An 18230-nucleotide genomic window follows, 5' to 3' on the forward strand; every position below is an offset into this window, starting at 1 on the left:
AGAAATGGAAAGCCGTGTCTTTTGAAAGCAGTCTTTCAAGCACGGCTTTTGCAGTTGAAAGAAAATATGGCTACTGCCTACAAAAAAATCATGGCATACATGACAGTGATAGAAAAGGGCCATTTAAAGATACAATACATTTAAAGAAAATTCACTGATGCCAAAATCTATTTAAAGAAGAAAAGAAACTTTCCAGCTGTCAGAGCTTCTAGGTCTATCCTCCAATGGAAGAACATGGAAGAGTTGGCTTCTGGGATGGGCTTTGCATTTCTGAAAGAGCTAAATAATACAGTCCCTGGAGCAGCAAAGGGCTCCACTCAGTGGCTTAGGGTCTTTCTGGTTTTACTCTCTGAAGAAAGAGAAAGAGAAAGAGAAAGAGAAAGAGAAAGAGAAAGAGAAAGAGAAGATAGAAAGAGAAAGAGAAAGAGAAAGAGAAAGAGAAAGAGAAAGAGAAAGAGAAAGAGAAAGAGAAAGAGAAAGAGAAAGAGAAAGAGAAAGAGAAAGAGATGAGCCTCACTTTTACATGTCTCTTACTTATTTTCATTGTAATTGTATATATTCCTTCACATGCACATACTTAAGAAACTTTTCTAGATACTTCTAATTAGAATTCAAGACTTTTCCTTCAATCAATTATCTCCCCCCAAAAAACACCCAGTGTTGGTATCTGAAGGAATTCTTTCTTTTAACTGAAATCTCTCCTGTAGCACCTACACTTACATGAGTAGGAAATAGAGCTTCAGTTAGTGGAAGTTGTGCAGAATGCAAGATTTACCACCATGATCTTTTTCAGTCATTGGGGCTGTCGTGGCTTTATTGTTAGTGGTGAAAAATCTCATTTCATGGGCTTTTTTTAGATTCCAGGAATGAACTAATGCTAATTAATGCTGGTGAGCTAATCCACCAGCCAGCAGATTTTGCAGGACAGTAAATATGACCTTGTTGTGTTTCTTCGCCTTTAGCTTTAGCTGACTTCGTACTCTATAAAGGCACAAAGCTTTGACCAAAGTTAACCAGCAGGTCATTGTTGAAGGTGCCATTGTTTTGTGCTGGAGCATATGTACAATGCCTGCCTTCTGGAGAGTATGCTGCCTGCACTGTTGAATTACACCACTGAGGGAGATGTGAAGGCTGCAGTACCAGCAGCTGATAGCATGTGAGGGCAGTAAAAGATATTCCTCACCATGACATCCCTTTCCTGGTATAATTGGCAGTGAATGGGTGCAATAATTAAAGAATCTTAACAATTTCAGAGGGAAGGATTTTTTAATGGAATTTTATTTTTTTGTGGTTTTGTAACTGTGACATTATGATATGTGCAAGTTATGCTGTGGGTCTCACATGACACATATTTTTACCAGATGGATTATACTTCTGCCTTAAGCCTTCTCCCCTATCCCAAATAAGACCCCATTACAATAGGGACTGGATAAACTTGTAGCTTGATGAGCCTCAAACACAAGGAAGTTCTTAGTTCTTAGTTTTTCCATAGACCTTTACAAATTTCATTGCTCTTACTACTTTCAAGAATTTGCACCAGAAGTTTTTGTGCTCTGGGGACATCTTCCTTCCATTTGCATACTATTCTGTAACACTTTGAACAGGTTGTTTTTTAAGGCAGGTGCTGTAATTTTCAATGTTTTCTTTTTCTCATTACATCTATTCAAATATTCTTCTCTCTAGTTACCAGTGCCCTCATCAATCTAAGTTTCCTACTCAGCTTCTCTGTTACTTTTTAGCCAAAACAGGAGGGAAAAATAATTTTTTGTCTATGATGACAGTAACAGACAAGTAGCATTTCAGCCATAATGAATTCCATAATAATATATCCCTATCCAAATAGCCCTAAATATTGCTTAAGGTTTGATTTAAACAGATTCAAGCCTATTTCTCTTTCTTTAGCAAAGTCTCTCTAAAAACCAGCATTCCATGTCCTGGTAATCTTTTGTTTGAAAGAATGTATATCTTTATGCAAATATCTTTCAAAAACTGCTTGACCAAAGTGGCTTTAGAATTCACTTCACACATTCTGAAGCTATAACATTCTGACATATTAGTTCACTTGGGTTCTGAATGGTTCATGACTCTTCATTTTCCAGCAACCCGATGTTTATGGCATGTGCTCAATTGTTTTAAGGCATGACTAAAAAGTGTAAAACTGGTCTATGAAATCGCTAGTTCAGAAAAAATTCTCTGCTCTGTTGAATTCAATAAGCAGTGTGCCTATTTACTTTCTCTGTCTATTACTTTTTTTAAAAAAAACCTTTTGAGTGTTTCAGAATTGTAGGGTTGGAAGAGGTACTTAGAAATACCAATTTTCTGTATGCAAACTTCATGGTGCAGAAAACGTTTGTTTTTTTTTTTTAATGTGGAAATGTGGGTCTCTACAATAATTACAGCTTTGCAAAGCAATCCACAGAATTTTACCTACCTCCTCAAAACCATTGAGAGGAAAGATGAGGAAAAATAGCCTATCTCTATTCATCATCCTGCAGTAGGGAAAATAAAAACTGGACAGAGCATTGTAATTTGGAGTTTGAGGACAAAAAGACATAAAATTCTGCTTCCCTAGAATAGTACATACAAAAATCCCTTTTCTTCAAAGGCTTTTTCAATCTGTACATCATGAAGCCACATTGAAATAAATCTTTGAGACAAATTTCTCCTTTGGACACTAACAGCTTTTTCAAATAATCTGTTTTCCTTAATGATGAGATAGGTACAAACTTTAAGAAAACCAGCAGATGTTTAATGGCCATTTTAAACTAATTGTATTGACTGTATCCTGTTGAACTGAAGAATTGTATCCATTAGAATTCTCTTGTATAACATTCTGCCTTTGCTGACATTCTCTGTAGTAGCAGGGGAATATCCCTGATCATTTTCCCTGATCACTTAATAAAGTGAGATATGTCAGATTCCCTTTTTGACTTCGGCTCTCCCCAGTCATGAGGAGGACATAATAATTAAAAAGAAAAAACCAAAGAATTGTATGAGTTGTAGGCTTTTTATAAAAAACTGCTTTTCAGTTGTATTAAAAGTGTCAACATTGACTAAATGGAGAAATAGATTTTCTCTTCATGATAGGTTTAAAAAAATTGAATGCAAATGCATTTTCAGTTTCAGTACAGGTAGAAAGTATGATGCCTAGTTTTATACAGCTCTGCTAAGCAGGTACATATGCATCACTTGAAATGGTGTCTAATATTCCACAGATGGCAATTACTTGCAGAGGAATGGCTAGGGACTTAATTAAAAAGGCTGAGAGTTAGCAAAGTAAAATGCTGCAGAAGCACATGAAAAATCTATACATTATGCAAGACATAGAATATTTAGGAAGTTAAGAGTGTCTTTTTACATTTTCCCTTCATTTCTGCACAAAAGGTTTACTGTAAAATAAAGGTTAGTTATGCCATGTTTAAAATTATATTTTAGCAAACTGAACCTACTACACAACAAAGCAAAATATATTTGACTACACAATATTGATTTTACATGAAAGCACATCAGTTAGTAAAATGCAAAAACCAATAAAACATCACCCCTGGCTGGAATAGATATCTCCAGATACAATTTATTTTTACATTTAAACCAATTATTGGGCTTGTTGCATTTAAAAATGTGCACCATATATCGTTTCAAGGACTTTTTTATTCAATCAAATCAATTGCATTGATCTCCATATTCCATATTAAACACCAATCTTAAATTAAAGCTGACACATTTTGAAGGCCAAAGTACAAGTTTCTAAGCAGAAATAAATTCTACAAGGCTTTCTTTGTGTGTTTTTTATGCCCAAACATGAATACAGATATTGATTATGTTTTAACACACAATTTACGAGCTATTTCAATGCTTATTTCTTCCTAAAATATGTTCAATAATACAAACTTACAGAAACAGAATGGTCCCTGAAGTTCTTTCTGTTGCATTGGAATATGATGATGATTTTCATAAATAATTAAATGACAGAATGGAAATAAAACCTTAGTCAAAATTGTTCAAGAAGAATCTATGACTAACAGCACATACAACTAACCTACCTACCACTTGTTGAAATGATCACTTGTTGAAATGCTTTAGGGACAAGATTTGTTTCTTTTGAGCATGTTGTTAGAACAGTTCATGTCGACCTTGAGCCTGACCAAGTTGTTTTTGCTCCCAAATGCAAAGCAAGCCTGTAAATTCAGAGGCCATTCACATGGACAAATCTATTAGGCATAGGACTGCTGCTAAGTGTTCTCATGGCCTTTGTCCACTGATGAGAGGGGCAAAACTCCAATTTCATACAAAGAAGCCAGTGTGTATTTATCCAGCTGTCTTTTGCCCTTCTGGCATCACCCCTCTATGCCTGGTAGAAAAACAGCCATGCCACTTGGAAAGGGCTTCTCACTTCTCCCTGGCTCCTCAGTTTTCCAGCTTTTAAAGCTCTTTTGGCATTGTTTCTACTTTGGAACTTCTATCTCCCAATAGTTTTCAATTAGCTTTAGATGCATTATTCAACTATCTGAAGCTTTCCAGAGTTTACACAGAGTTTGCATGAAAGAAAAAGAGAAAAATCCAGACTTTAGAAATATTTTAAATATTCAGAATGTTCACTGTCCTGTTCACACCTCTCCATCTCTTCGTATTGCTGTGTGCGTATGTTGCAGCCAAATGAACAGCATAAGAACCAAGGAGGGAATTTGTCAAATACTCCAAATAGCTGCACATCACTACAGATTATGACTGCTTGGATTTAGGGAACATTTTTTTGGCTGAGGAAACATTCCAATGGGATAGATTAATCTATGTAAACCACACAGCTCAGCTGAAACTGCTGTTCAGCATTCTAAATTGCCACCTTCGTCTTCTTTCAGCACAAAAATGTGCATTTCTTCCTATAATAAAGATATTTTATAATAGCAATAAGGCAACTCCAGGGTGTGCGGTTATCACGAGATAATCATACCCTGGAGGGATTGCAGATACTTGGCTGTGCCTCATAACACCCCATGTGTGTGTTTATCTCATGATAACCCTACTCTCTTTTGTATCTTATTGCCTAATTATCCTCTGCTAATGCAAAATACTAATTTTTTTGTCTGAAACAATATGTGCAAGAATGCATTGCTAACAATCACTGGAGGACATTGACAAATAATGCTGTCACTACTTTGTACTCTCTTCCAGCCAGAAATTTACATAAAGAACCAACTTTGGATATTTTTTTCTGAACCAATGCAAATTCTTTAAGGCAACATCAACTAAAATATTGGAAGCAGGCCAAGTAAATATCTCTAAAAATTCCATGTATATTCTTACATGTGATTTGTATAGTTTTACTTATAGGAAATATCAAATTTCTTTCTTAGGCTTTTACATCTCTTCACATTTCTAATTTTAATACACAGAAAATATTTTCTTGACTGTTGCTTATGGATCCAGAAGGGGGTCTTAGGATCCCCATCTGATATTTATCTGAGGATAAATTTTATTTTATTTAATCTCCATATAGGGAGTGCTAGCTATGTTTCAGATACCATTGGGAGATATTCAGACAGAGTAAAGATTCTGGACTTCTCTTAAGGAGACAGAATTTTTGTTCATTGCAATGTGCAAAAAAACGAGCTAAACCTGTTTTCCACTGATGCTGAAATTTCTAGATAATGTTCAATAGCTCGTTGAATCAATGTCATAAAAATCACATGTCATCACAATTCATTGAAAAGAAACAAACTAAAAAATTGGTTCCCATTTTTAACTGATAGATTTATTCTGCAATTTAAGTGTGAACATTAAAAACATTGTAAAAGGTAACTTAACACATGAAAATAGTATGTATAAGAATTTCTTTTCATCTTTTAATAAAAGCTGTATCAACTGAAAATCATTGACTGGTCAAATGATAATCTGACATATTAAGATGACATTAAACCCCATGAAATATAGCAGAAAAAATGCCCTCAAAATGCAAAATGATAGGTTAATCCCAGGGTTTAAATTACACAGTTATACAGTTCATCATTTTATATGAAGAATATTACTGAATTTTATTACACATAGTCTATTCATATGTCCAAACACTGTATAAGTTTTAACCAATTTCAAAGGGTTTTTTCTATGGACCGTTCTAATAGAATTGAAAAAGAAACCTGTAGACTATTCAGTAATAATAAAGAAATACAAGACAGGTTTTTATGTAAACAGAAATAAGAGAGGACAAACAGTACAATATTTTTTGAGAAATTAATTTGGTACAATGCCAAACACAATAAAAAACGCAATCCTGAGAACCCACGATATGACATTTTATATATCTATCTTATATATGTGTGTCTGTGTTTGGTTTATATCTATGTAGGTTAATGTGCATTTTCAGTTTTATTTTGTGTTTTATAATATATTATTATTTTCCATACTGTTTGCAGTGAACAAATTCTACTTTTAATAGCACCACCTGTGTAGATCTGCAGGCTTTGGACTCTTCCTTCCTTTGTTGTGAGCTACAGTTAATTAAATCAAGATTTTTTTCCTTTTAGAATATCTATTTTTACACTCTGTTTTTATGTAAAATTGCTTTCATGTTCCCTGTCCTCCCACTCAACCAGTTCTTCTGAAAAGCACGTATGTTTATCTCTCTTAACATTGCTTACAGATCTCATTTCTCAATGCTTTGATTATTTTAGATGGCCTTCTCTGAATTCCTGCTTCATGATGCCAATGGGAGAGAATTTCCTTAATACAGCTCTCCTCAGAATTTGCTAGCTCTGTGGCTGCCTTGCCTGTGGCATTCCTGGCAGCCCTTGCCATGGTATGCTCTTGGAAAAAGAATCAAGGGACATATTCCCAATGAGCATATACCAAAGGAATTATAAAAAAAGAAAATACCTCTAATACAGGATGAAGTTGATATGCAAAACCCACACTAATCATAGCAGCTTCTGGTTTAGAACAAAGATCTGAGCTCACAGTCTCCTTATCTTAATAAAAATATGCCTATATGTGAGGCAGGAAGGGGCTCAGAGAGAGCTACATGCACTAGAATTAGCAGGATTTTCCCCTACACTGGCCTCAATACTATTATTATTATTACTAGCATTGTTATTTTTATTATTAATTATATACTTGAACTGAAATGAATGTGCTGCCTTGAAGATGTCATTCATAAAAGATCTCTAGTAAGAACTTTACAAACAAAGAATTGTCTATTATGTTAGCCCTGTCTTGAATTCTCTCCTTTTTCCTTACTTATGCCATTAAAATTCATCTTAGCCTTTCAAGTGGACATCAGTATGGCAGCAATAATACAAATCACTCTGAATAGCCAGACAAAAAGTTTTGTGCCCTGCAACATGGTGGAAAATCTACCTGAAATCTTTCTGATTAATTGGAAACTCAGAAGAATTGGACTTCAGTGGCTACAGTAGGGCTTTCACCTGTTGTATCACCTTTCTTGGAGAATTTTGCCAGCCTTTATCTTGAGACACACCTTACTGACAGACTGCAGGACTGCTGCTCCTCCACAGAAATAACATTCCTCCTGCCAATATTAACATTAGCTTTTGGCTAATATTTAATTATGACTAAATGAAAATAGTCCAACAACTTCCAGCAAAAATGCTTATCATTAAAACTTTCTCTTGTGCATTATGAAAAAAAAATGGCTATGAAATATTTTACTTCACAGAACATTATAATGCATGTGCAGCCGTGCAGCTCTTCTGTAATTTTATTTTGTCAACAAAGATTTAACATAACTGTTTCTTACCTAAGCAATGGGGGCACAATGATGTCATAAAGTCACTTATAATAATTCTTAGTGGAGATGCCCTGTTTTAGCACATATCATTGTCTACAGTCTTTTTTCATTGAGTAGCCTTGTTTCTGTGACACTGTTTATCCTAAAATTATTCATTGTCAAGATGTCCTAAGTATATTACAAAAAATATATATTTAATGAGAGCAATAGCAATGGCTTAAGGAAAACTTTCTCATATTTCCTTTCCAATGTGAAAAATTAATTTTGAAATATCTGAGTTTCTCATCTTAAAATGTTACATTTGTCATTATTGTTAATAAAAGGTTATTTTAAAGAGTAAGACATCTTTATTAAGGTCCTTCAAAATATGCCACTCTAAATTTCAACTCAGCTGAACAGCAATATGTATTTAGCAGCTGAGACACCAAAAGAGATACACACACACAAAGCTCACTGAGATTTGCCAAGGATGGCTTCTCAGCTTATGTTTTTACCCTCAAATCCTGCAGTAAAGCTGTGTTCAGCTTAGAAATGTTGTTTCAGTTTCCGTGTGGTGAGGATTTTCTCCTATATTCTGTTATGTTTACATTTACTGTGCTGGACTTATTTCAACAAAGCACTTAAGCATATATGTAGATTCATTCCTTCCCAAATATATGTGAATTTGTGCTTAACTGTAAACATATCCTTATACTGCATTTCCTGAAGTGAAATTTAAGAACTTTTTGAGGTGCTGTTGCAGAACAAAGATCCAGTGAAGGCACTGCTGGCCTTAGTGAGAGATTAGAATCAGGGCCTTACCTAGGTTTACAAGAAATAAAAGACAATAAAGTTTTTGAAAGGAATGAAAGACACCAAGACCTCAAACATTGTAATACTGTTACTCTGCTTTTCACATCTGAAGGAAGGTAATTCAGACTGCTAAGCAAATACATATAAATTAAGATTATTGTGCTAGCATTAAAAAAAAATCCATTCTGAGTTGCAAGAGCTATAACTCAAGGTAAAACTTGGTCTTTTCTTCTTCTCTGTCTCCAAATTTTGCCAGTATTCCGGATATTATTAATTCTTTATTAATATTCATTTATTAATGTTTCCAATCACATTTTCATCCTACATTGCTATTAGAAGCAGCCCAGAGAGTTGGTAAATTTTTCAATAGAACTGAATACATGTGTTACAAAAATGCTCATGTTTTCATCACTGTTCCTACTCACACTTCAAAATGCAGACTTGCTTACCTCCAGGGATTGCCAGAGAGCTTCGGTTCTTCTGGATGCATGATTTTCACAGCAGATATCCTGAAAACACTAGAGTTCATAGAAACCACAGAGATTCTATGATTCCTTGAAGAGATGTGGCCAAACCACATTCCTTTGAGTGAAAAGTGGCTCCTGGTGAGACAAATATGGTCTCAGAACAACAAAATTGGTATTACAGAATTTAAAAAGAAAAAAAATTAAAAATGCAAAAGCCCCACATTAAACAGAAACATAAAAACCCAGAAAACTATCTCTAAAAGTTATGTTACACACTGATTTGCAAATCTCTTGGAGGAAAAGAAATAAAATTTATTTTGCACAACACCACCCTTTATAACTTTTTAAAAAGTAAATGAGTGATCAGTGAGAAATGCTGCCCAACTGCTCTCTGCTCCATTGGCCTTTGCTAGGCTAAGAGTGGAACCAGTTGCTCAGATGAAAAAATGGGGAGGGGGAAAGACATGAACAAATACAGCAAAAGGGAATTTCTGTTCCAAATTAAACTCCATAGTTAGATTAAAATGCTTTAAAACATTTTTCAATATATGGATATTTCCTTCAATTCCTAGGATTCACTGGCTGGACCATACTGGAGAAGTAGCCTACAGACAGTGTACTGAAATTTTTCTGTATTGTCTGGAATGACTTTTTACATTTTGAAAAGGTTTCACTTCTGTATCTGGGAGCAACATTCTTTTGTTTCCTGGAACACCTACACCACAACATGAACTGTCATTCACAGACCTTATTTGACTTCCCAGCCTAAGATTATTTTTTCAACCCTTCTTTCACAAACAATCTTGTTCTTCTTTCTTGCTCTATTATATTAAGAAATAAATGTTTGCCATGTTTAAAGGGTTTATCTGGTTATGCACACTGAACAGCAATGCCTCCTTTTTCATCCAGCAATTGTGTCTGAGAAAGGATTAAGGTCTGTGAATATCAGACCTCATTGGACACATAGTTGCAGTAGTTTTTTGCATATAAGTCTTCAAATTAGGATGTGCTTGTCTGTGTAAGGTGAGGTTTTTCTTTTTCAAAAGAAAATTACCTTTTCTTGAGCAGTGCAAAACCATTTGCACCCTTAATTTCTGTGATTTCATTTCTTTCGGTAATTCCTAATACATGAAAACAGTTACAGCAAAGATCACGAGGCATCAGAAAAAAAATGCGAGTCATATTCGAATCCCAGAGGAAAACCTTATTTACATGATGAAACCCTTGCTGTGGAAAGCTTGGGAATCTTGGTTGGTGGAATCTCTCATTGTCAGAACTTTCAGCAAAAGAGCAGCTGCAGATACTGAAAGCATTAAATAAAAAATTACCAACAAGCTGTCTTACCTGTGTGCACTCCACAGAAAAGAAGGGCAAACATGAGCAGGTAGTGCTTGTACATCAGTCAAAACCATGACAGCTACGGTGTAACATCTGACAACACTGACATGTGCTGCACTCCCTAAGATATTCCTCTAACTGAACCATAAAGAGACAAATAAATTAGTAATAGTACCTTGCCTGTCAATGTCCTATCTTGCAGGCTTCTCACACTGTTGATTAGCATTGTTTGAAGTGGTTTATCAATATGTTTGTTTTCAGAGGAAAACAGAAGAATGGTGCATTCTTTTATTACCTTGAGAAAAAAAAAAAAAAGCAAAATAAGGGGCACCTGATTCCTCATGATCACACATTCATTTCTAAGAAAAGGACAGAAAAAAACTGTATAATGCTTTCATACTAGTCAAACAGATCAGATTTTGTCTTTATTCATCTGCTGTGTGGCAGACAAAGCTCTCTTAACCAAATCAGTATTCTCATATAAGAAAAAAATCAGATGGCCAGCCACTACCTGTCAGATTTTGCCCATATTCCTGCTGCCTGACACAAAGCCAGCACAAAATGTTCCTGTAATACTTTAGTTTTCATAAAATATATATACTCGTTAGTGATTTTTCTTGCTCTTTTTGCAGCTGGAGGCATAATTATTATGAAAAAGAAGGTGACTGGGAGTACCCGCAGGTGTTAACGAGCACTAATGGCCCTGACAAGCCCCACCCAGAGCCTCCACCCACAGCCTGGCCCCTGGGCTCCATCTCATTTCAGGGGTGGGCTGTGCAGATCAGAGAAAAGGAAATCCGTGCAAGTAGAGATGAATGTCTCTACTTCAACAAGTCCTAAAACTTAAATAATCGGCATTTAGTTTCGATGGGAAAATAACTGAATAACTTGTGTTGGGGTTTTCAATTTCATTGAGGCCAAACTTTGTTTTTGTCCTGATTTCACCTAGGGTGGAGGTAGCTTCTCCCAGTAGCTGCTGCGGTGCTGTGTTTTGGATTCAGAATGGGAATGGGGGTGTTTTTGCTAGGCCATCTTTATCCTAAGTCAAGGACATTATTTCCCCTTGGCTTGTGCTCTGCCAATGAGGAGGTTCACAAAAGAAACTGGGGGTAAGCATAGCTGGGATGGGTGACTTGAACTGACCAAAAGGAATATTCCACACCATAGAACTTCATGCCAATATATAAACTGAGGGGAGCTACCTGTGCCCAGTCTGGATTTGGGAAGGGGGGTCTGGCATCAGTCAACAGGTGGTGAGTAATTGTGCATGACTCCAGATCTTTTTCCTTTTTATTATCCCGATTATTGTTATTGTTCACCATTACTACTGTATTTTAGAAAAAAGAAATTAAAATAGAAGAAAGGCCCTTGAATGGATTGATCTTTCCTCAGGGCGTCTGCAAACATGGATGTACAGCCTTTCATTCAGACTGAGACCCTAAAAATACAGCCCATTGTCACAAAAGTCATGCATGGAAATCAGGTGGTCCAGGCTTGGCTTTTAGCAAGAAATACAGGGGTTGTGATCTGGAATCTACATACAGCATGTTATATATACATGGTCCACAGACATCCAGTAGTCACCAATGTTCTATATCTGTATATTATTCAGTGGCTTCAGCCAACAGAAAAAAATATTAATCCAGTGTGAATCTGAGACATTGTCAAAGACATTGTTTCCACATTTCCTTATTCTACTCTGGAGCAGCAAACATAGACAATTTTTTCCCTCTTTTTTTTAAAGACCCAACTTCTTCAAAATATATTGCTTTTTTTTTCTTCTATGATATATTCAGTATTTGGTATGTATTAGCCTGCTTAATCATGAGTCAGGACATTCTAGCCTACCTGCTAAGCACAACTACTTCGTATTTGAAAGTGGAAATAAGAGAGAACAGATGTATTGGTGTGGTGACATGACTACACCAGGTTTCTTCTGCCCTTGAACTTCACTTGTCATGGGGGTTAGTAAGCATATTTTATGTTGCAGTCCTATCAAAAGGAAATGTTCTTGTTGAAAGATCCTCATTGCAAACTATGCAATGACCAACCTCTATCTGGACCTTTTCACCATCGTATGCTGATCTCAGAATATTTCATAAACTAGACTGTGCACAGAAGAAAAAAATCCGTAGCCTTTTTAAAGTGGTTGATTTAAAAATTTTCTTTACCTTGAAGCCATTTTTCAATATTGTGGTATTTCAATATAAGGGGTTTTGAACATTTTGAAATTATTTTACTTAGCATTTAAGACAATCATGAAAATATTTTGTGAGTGGATATGTAGTGGCTCAATATGCATTACTTATGTTTTGTTATGCTAGATAGAATGGGCTTTTATATATCTTACCTGAACCGGTACCATGGGATTTTGCATGCGCCATAAATGAAGCAAAAGACCCCTTCAAGTCAGCCATCACACTCACCTAGACAGAGTGTATGGTGCCACAGGGCTCAAAGAGAAAAATGAACTACTCACTGAAGATGAAATAAAAAGTTCTGTTTCTTTGCCAAATATAATGCAGGTGTAAAAATTACTGGCCAGCTAACACATGTAAAGAATTGTTGTGGTTTAACTCCAGCCAGCAGCTAAGCCCCCACAGCTGCTCACTCATCTCCCTGTGCAGGGTTATGGGAGAGAACTGGAAGAGAAAAGTGAGAAAACCTGTGGGTTGATATCAAGATGGCTTAATAAATAAAGTGAAGTCTGCACATGCAAGCAAAGCAAAATACAAAATCAATTCACCACTTCCCATGTGCAGGCAGATGTTCAGACATCTCACACATAAACACCACCACTTTGAGTGCACCCCTGTCCATCATTCTTCCCCCAGCTCCATATCCTGAGCATGATGCCACACCTTCTGGAATATCTCTTGGATCATCTGCAGTCATCACTCCCAGCTCTCTCCCCTCTCAACTTCTTGTACACCCTCAGCCTTCTCATTGGTGGTGTGGAGGGAGAAGCTGAAAAGGTCTTGAAGCTGTGCAAGCCCTGCTCAGCAGTAACTAAAGCATCCCTGAATTATTAGGGATGCTTTGGTCATAAATCCAAAACACGGCCCCATGTTAGCTACTGTAAAGAAAATTAGGTCTGTCTCAGCCAAATACAGTACAATAATGTAATACATCATAATATGTCAGCGATATTTACTTTAGAAAGTGAGTTTATGATTGGGAATTACGTTTAACAGCTGATCTCTTCATATGGTGATATGGTGACCATTCCAAAAAAGAAATTGAAAGAATAGTAGAACAAACATTGCACTCATTAGGCAAAAAGAGTAATTTCTAATGAAAATAACAACCAAAAATTTTTTGAGAGAAGAAGAAAAGTGAAAACAGAAAGACCAAAAACTTTTTAATTTTTCTACATAATTTGAGATTTTTCTCTGCCAAAATTTCTAAAGATCAGACCCAAGAAATTGCTTGAAAGTCAATTCAGAAAAGTGGCTCTGTTCAACTTGTCTATGAATCTTTGCTTTATTTTATGAAGAATTGTTATCTATCTGGCAAAACTGAACAGTAGAGATCAATTATTTGTGAAGCATATTTGATGGCCCTGAAGTTTCTTTGGATGTTTACCCATTTTATCACACTAGTTACATAAATTTAATTAAAACTCAACTACTTCACACAACCTGTTTCATGGTGATGGAACTCTATTTTCCATACCTGTTATAAGGGGCTTATGTTCTTACACCAGAAAAAAAAGCCCAAAAAATAGTCATTTATACTCCACATTACAAATTAATAATAAAAAATTTAAAAAAATATATATAGTGGTGTCAGCAACCAAGAATTTGGTTCTAATAGTCTAGCTTTGAGCCCATGATAAAACCAGACTGTCATTGATAGATTTTTGCTATACAAATATTAATATTTGCAGGAAGAATTCAGAATAATTTTGGAAATAAAGACTCTACTAATAGATTTATATTCTTTTGCAAATGCTTAGGGGCATGCAGCTATTTCTTTTCTATTTATTTCTGTTTTATTTATTTGATACTTCCAAATCAAATGAAGATGTATTCTCAGGCTTCCATTTATTCACTGTTAAAATGTGTGAAATGTTCTCTAGTCTCTAGAACAGTTTTAAGACAGAGGATGATTAAACTGTTTTCTAGTTTGTCTTTGTGAGGGAAACATATCTGATTGGAAATCTAGAGCCCATCTAGTATGGGTTGAAAAGATCAATTCCAGTGACTGAATCTTTGTAGTTCCCGATCATGTTAGCTGTAAAAACACTACTGAATTTTGTCCAGAACAAAACACTATTTTCTTCTTGTATGTTATGATATCAGCAGTTACCTCAGTAACTGTAATGGGGAATAATAATTTTGTGTACTTTTTAATGTATATTGTCATACATCCTATGCATTAATTGGCCATCATATGTCTGTATCTGAGGCTGTCACTAGCAGATAAAAAATTTAAGCAGTGAGGCACAGATTCACCCCTATTAAATGTTGATGCGATCATTTAAGTCAAAAACAGGTATCTGTTACAGAGAGAAGAGAACTGGATTCTTTAGAGGTGATACTGTCCTTAACTGACCTGAAATAAAGTTAGGTGCTTCAAAAGGAAAAATGGATGAAATTGGGTACTAAATATTAAGTCATTTGGCTGTCCTTTAATTCTCAAAGCACTACAGAAGATACATAGCTAATCTCACTGTCTTCATTTTTCTTCCACAGGTCATTCACTCAGATGAAAAAGATTCAGATATGTATGGAACAGTCCTATCAAAGCCAAGGCTTCCATATTGCAGTCAAGACATATGTTAATAATAGTTTCCCAAACCACAAATTTGCAGAATCTGAAGTGACAATACATCTGGTAATGAAAAGTAAATCCCTCTTTACATCTAAAACTAGTACCTAAGCAGCAAAAATAATTTTTAAAAGGGCTTCTTAATTATTCCCCATAGTAACCTTTTCTTTTAGGATCACCATATGTACCCCATTACCCAGTGATCTCACTTTAAATTTGTATGACACATTAAAGTCTTATCACTCTGGATTGCAAAGGGATCCATTAAAATGCCACATATTTTACTATTTATATTGCCTTGGCAATTAAAAAAACAACAACACCCCATACCATTAACGGTGATTACTACTAAGGTTGCTTAAAATAAAATGCAGCTCAGAAGTGTTACTAGGTAGAAGTTTGCAAATTTCAGATCTGTTGGTCGCTGCCATTTTAGCCTGAATTAAATGATCACTTGCTAAGACAATACCAGAAATACTACTTCTGTTTGCCATTAGGTTCCTTCATCTTCCACTTAATTTGTGATTATAGGCTGTTATATCTGACATTAGCTAAGATTTTGGTCAATCTATATAACACCAATACTTGAGGATAAAGTCCCTGTTTTAATCAGATGGATATAATTTCTGGAAGTTCCAGATAATCAAATTTGTACATGCAGTCTAGAGATTATATTGCCACAGTAAGTTTTAGAGCAGATGTCTGATGCTGAAGAAACCTCCTTATAGGAGAATTTAAATCGCCCTTGTTCAGTAATGACATAGGTTATTAAAACACAATTTTTGTGGTGACCTAATTAAAGCACTCTATCAAAAACAATCAAAGCAGCCACTCTTTCACTGATGAGGTTTTCCAACCCCTAAATGCAGCCCTGATGAAAGCACAGCATGAAAAATGGAAAAAATTATGATTTCAGCTGAGAAATTAGCCTTCAGCGGTTGTTAATAAAGGAAAGTAGGAATTTACACACCAACACATAAACTTTGTAAGTGTGGACTCTCTTTATTGCCTTTTGCGGCAAGTAAAGTTAAGCAAGTAAAGCACTGTTATAGCTATCATCCTCAAAATGTTATTGAACAATTCCAGGGTGAGAAATATATGATATTTTAGTTTTGGAAGCCTAGGGACTAGACCGTGGGCTCTTACTAACCTAGCTGTCTGTCCCCTGGGTAACTAATCTAGCTGTGTGTCTCCTGGGTAAGCTGTGATTCCCTGCAGCCCTGCCAGAATTTTGTTAAACACACTCTTGGTTTTTCTGCAGTTACAGAGTGTGGTTCTGAACACTGCTACTCAGCAGAGGATTCACTATGCATCTAGAAGCAGCAGTAATGTTTACTTGGTCCTTTCAGATTCGGATTTATTGCCTAGTGGCCCAAAATAGGATTCTCCTCACAATGCTACAATAGAAGAGATCCTAGTCAATCCAAAAAGTCACTGTAAATGGTCATTTAGACTCTGCCTTTCAGAATATTTTCTGAAGCTGTATTTTCTTACATTGATTATCATTACTAACAATCCTAAGAGAAACGGTGGTACCAACTTTACCTTGTGAATCCAATTAACAAAATCTGACAGCATATTTGAAAATTAATTTCGATTAAAGTAGTGCAATTTAGAATGTGCAAAATTCCAGTTCATGTAATGGATCTTACTTGACAAAATTATGTATAGAATATATCCATGGTTGTAGATAACACTGAATAACCTTTGTTCTATATTTCTTTCTCAATTGCATTCCCAAATTAGATAGTGAGGAAAAGATTTTTCAAGGATTATGACAAAATATTTTTAACCTTTAATAATTCTTGCTCTACAGCAGGTAAATCTTAGTTTAAAATATGTTGTAGCTCTGAAATTTATCTATTCCATCTGAAAGATGTGTAGGAAACTAAAAAGAAAAAACACCCTAGTGATGAAAAAGCTCTCATCATTATTCTTTTCACAGAACATGTACTCTGTTCTTACACTTCAAAGATCTCAGAGTAATTTTACAGTCCTTCCTTCTTTCCTTCTCTCTGATGCTAAATGATACATCTCATTTTTCTGTACAAGTATGAACTGGGGTGTAAATTTACCACCCAGAAGGGAGTGCCCTCATCCCCACACCTTCCTGGGGATGAACAGTATCACACACTGTCCCCCAAGTCATGAGCTAACACTGCCTAAGAGAGTGCTGACATGGAAAAGGAACATCCCAGTCTGTGTGCTGGCACCTCAAGCACAGGGCCAGATGATGGCCAGTGCTCAGGCCTATGCCTTCATTGTCCTTCCTCTGCTCATCCAGACATAGCACCAAGGCTGTACGAGCCCTGGAAATACCTGAATGAGATAAACAGATTATAAACAGATTAATCTTTAGACCTGCAAGGGTTCATTCACTCTGTAGAACACATGATCTCTGAATTTTTTTTAAATTTTGAGCTGACTGGTACTAGCTCTGTGTTTTTATTCTGGCACAGCTCTTACATTAACATGTTACTCTCTTAATATGATAGGAGATGGGTCTATCTGGAGCCTTGGAGAGTAGAGCGACAATGAACCTCTGTAACCGAAATGCCAATCAACTCTTAAAGCATTTTTATTAAAATTAAAGAGAAAATTAATTAATTTAATTGGAAAATTAGATCAATTGGAAAATTGGAACTAACAAGAACTAGATTTTGGTTTTGAGACAGGTGGTAATTTTTGCTGAGTTTGTGTTCAGCACTGAACCAAAAAAAATGTTGAGCTTATTTGGACACAAAGAGAAATACAACTGATGTGGCTGCACCTACATTACGTGAGCAAAGAGGAACCGAGCAGATTGTGCATGACCTGCATGTTTACAAGGTACTGTCACCTTGTTTAATTCTTCTATGACATCTTATGGACATATATGGACACACAATTGCAAGCTAGCTAACATCTCACTGAGAATTTTGTAAAAAAGTTCAAGGTCAAAAATAATTATTCTGCATATATTCATTTTTTCTACAAGGTGGCTTGTTTTCTGACATAGCTTTTTAAAAGCTGCTTGTGAAACATCAATGCAATGCTCAAGAGGCATTCAAAATGCCAACTGGCCAAAAGAAACTCTTTCTAACATCAGTTTTACATTAGATGTGAAAATTTGTGCAAGG

At 35.7% G+C, this 18230-nt stretch overlaps 1 protein-coding gene across 3 annotated transcripts in view; it reads left to right on the forward strand.

Annotated features, from left to right (window-relative positions):
* Positions 1–18230, forward strand: part of LOC106629487 (uncharacterized) — a 261896-nt gene that overhangs the window by 211718 nt on the left and 31948 nt on the right. The window lies entirely within an intron of this gene.

Source organism: Zonotrichia albicollis, chromosome 6, assembly GCF_047830755.1.
Source record: "Zonotrichia albicollis isolate bZonAlb1 chromosome 6, bZonAlb1.hap1, whole genome shotgun sequence".
Taxonomy (NCBI): domain Eukaryota; kingdom Metazoa; phylum Chordata; class Aves; order Passeriformes; family Passerellidae; genus Zonotrichia; species Zonotrichia albicollis.